This window comes from Nannochloropsis gaditana, assembly GCF_000240725.1.
Source record: "Nannochloropsis gaditana CCMP526 unplaced genomic scaffold scaffold025, whole genome shotgun sequence".
In the NCBI taxonomy this organism is placed as follows: domain Eukaryota; class Eustigmatophyceae; order Eustigmatales; family Monodopsidaceae; genus Microchloropsis; species Microchloropsis gaditana.
This window is the reverse complement of record NW_005803928.1, coordinates 24976-28080: the sequence shown is the minus strand read 5'-3', so window position 1 is coordinate 28080 and position 3105 is coordinate 24976.

Here is a 3105-nt window from a genome sequence, read left to right as displayed (position 1 = left end):
GAGGAGGAGGAAGAGGTGCTGGACCTTCGTCGCGGGGTCCAAGGGCTTTGGCAGGAGCATCCCCACCCCTCCCCTGACGCGGCAGCCAACCTGTGGGCTCGTTACCGCTCCGCCTCCGCGCCCCTCGCCCTCCGCCTGTGCGAGCAGCTCCGCCTGGTCCTAGAGCCTCAGGTGGCCAGCAAACTGGGAGGGGATTACCGGTCAGGGAAACGGATCAACATGCGTCGAGTGATTCCTTACATTGCCTCTGGGTACCGCAAGGACAAGATATGGTTGCGACGGACCAAACCGGCGAAACGCGCGTACCAAGTCTTGCTTGCCATCGACGACTCGGGCTCCATGAAGCATTTCGGCGCGGAGGACATGGCCTTGACGGCACTGGCGACGCTCGCCTCGGGGATGTCTGCGCTGGAGATCGGGGAGGTGGGGGTGGCGGCCTTCGGGGAGACACTGAGCCTATTGCACGGCTTTGGCGAGCCTTGGACGGAGGACGCGGGGGCGCGCGTGCTGAGTTCGTTCACGTTCGAGCAGGAGGCGACGGACGGGGCCTTGCTGCTCGAAAGCGTGTCTGCGGCGTTGGAGATGGCGGCGAGGGGGGCGCGGCAAGCAAGTGCTGCCAGCCAAGGGCCAGGGGCCCCTGCCAAGATTTTCCAGTTGGTGTTTGTCGTCTCGGACGGCTCTTTCGAGCGAGGGGACAAGGCGACGTTGCGGAGGCTGGTGCGGCAAATGGGCGAGAAAGGGCAGCTCCTGGTGCTGCTGATTGTGGATCGGTCAATCGAAGAGCGCCAGGAGGTTGAGTACTCGGCCACAGGGGGCGTGCGGTTGTCCAAGTATTTGGATTCGTATCCTTTCCCGTATTATGTGGTGCTACGAGATGTACAAGCCTTACCAGAAGTGATGGCTGACGCCTTGAAGCAATGGTTCGAGCTTTTGGGGCGTGAGTAAGAAAAATTGAAAAAGTGGGGGCAAAGCTGTATATTTCATCTGTATATGACATTTTATCGTCACTGTGGAGAATTTGGGGTCGTGTTGTCCGGAGGGACAACTTTGTGGAAGAGTATTTTTGAAAAAGTAAAAAACCAGATTCATCAAACAGATGAACTATGACTATCATTTCTTCCTGTCCTCTTAATATGATTGTCATGGAGCAGACTTTAGTTTGGGGGCAACATTTTTTCGCCTCACGTTTATGTCGCATGGCGCGACAAAAGAAGCATGTCATTACAATCGTGGGGAAAAATGTTTCGCGTCCTTCCAACCTTTATTTCTTCCACTCATGTCTCGCCTTTGCGGCAGAGCGCTGTAGCTTATCCGACGTGATGAAAGTTGCGAGTTCCTCCTTCGTGTCTTTTACTGCGGACAACGTGACAAGAGCATCACCTTTTCCTGTTGACCATTTATCTCTTTATTTACAAGCCCGATGCCATGATTAAAAGGAAAATAATTTGCGGCCCGATGGGGGGCTTGTCCGTTTGTCATGGTAACGGATACTGGGTCGCATGCAATAGGATGGATGACTCACAGCTTCTCGGTGCACTGTAACATAAGGGAAAATTAGCTTCACATTGTCAGCGGCTTCCATCACCCATTCATACAACAGGAGTTGACGACTGCCTCGGGTCTAAATTGCGAAAATGGTTGATACCGATGGAGATGCAAGGTACGCTCGCGGGGCTCCCTCTGTCTTCCATGCATTGCGGCTGTCGGCCACCCTGCTTTATTCCACTTCCACAACCCCACCGCTCATCACACATCCCACACAACCTCTAGCCACCCCTCCATTCTGGTATGTTTTGGAAGCGCCACGGGCAACTCCGAGTTCATCGCCAAGCGCATCCACGCCGAGCTTCAGAACAAGCATGGATTACCAGGTGCCCGGTTGCTGGCCATGAATGATTGGAAGAAGCTATCCAATCCCACATTTGAAGAGTACGAGGCAGGCATATTTGTGTGCGCCACTACTGGGAATGGTGACGCCCCGGAAAATGCAGAAAAATTCTGGCGCTTCCTGAAGCGGCGGACGCAGCCCAAGACGCTCCTGGCCAACCGAATGCACTTCGCCGTGTTGGGTCTGGGGGACACGAACTACGATAAATTCTGTCACATGGGCAAGAGTATGGACACGCGCTTGTCCGAAGTGGGTGGCCGACGAATGCACAATTTGGGGACAGCGGACGAGGCCGTGGGATTGGAAGGCACAGTGGAACCCTGGATTGAAACTCTGTATCCGGCGTTGATGAAAGCGTTAGGGAGGGACGAAGCTGGCGCAAAGGATACGGCCCTTGCCTCGGTGGGCAACGGAGAAGCCTCAAACAAGGCCAATGATGACAGCACCCTCGGTGTGGGCCCGGAGACCGGGAGGGAGGGAATGGCCGGGCAGGGGGAGGAAGGAGCCCCTGCAATGGAGGTGGAAAGGGTGGCCGTGGAAGGCAAAGTGGAGGAAAAAGACGCGGAGCCACACGTGGCGGATCGCGTGGGCCTGCCTCAAGCGAGAGGGGGGCCTTTGACGCAAGCAAGCGGGGCTCAGTGGGTGGAAAGCCTTCTGGCCCCCGCCGACTTCCAACAAATCCGAGAGACGGCGTTGGCAGCAGCCAAAGACCGACCCTGGACCGCATACACCCCCTCCGTCAAGGTCGTTTTCATGGACGAGAGCGGCCCCGGGGCGGGATGCACCCCGCCTGTCGCCGAGGCCCACCCCATCCCGAGACGGGGTTCTCCCCCACGCTCCTCCACCTCCTCCCAGTCCTCCCTCCCTTGCTCGACACCTTTTAGCCATGGCGGGGCTTTCCTCACGCCTTCGGCTGCCCCTTCCCCTACTGCGCTCAAACCACCCAGCCCCTTCAAAGGACGACTCTCCCCCTTCACGGGCGTGACGGGCGGGGGTAGGGCGGCTCCCACCGGCGCTGCCCCCGTAGCAACCCCGCAAGCACAGGGAGCCAGCTACAGCTACGAACATCCCGCACAGGCGAAAGTGCGACACGCCATGTACTTGACCAAGACGGCAGGAGACGGACACCACTCGGAGCCCCCCACCCGCCGGGTCCTGGAGCTGGAGCTTGACACCCAGGACTGTGACCCGCCGAAGGCAGATGAGAGTGAGCTTCC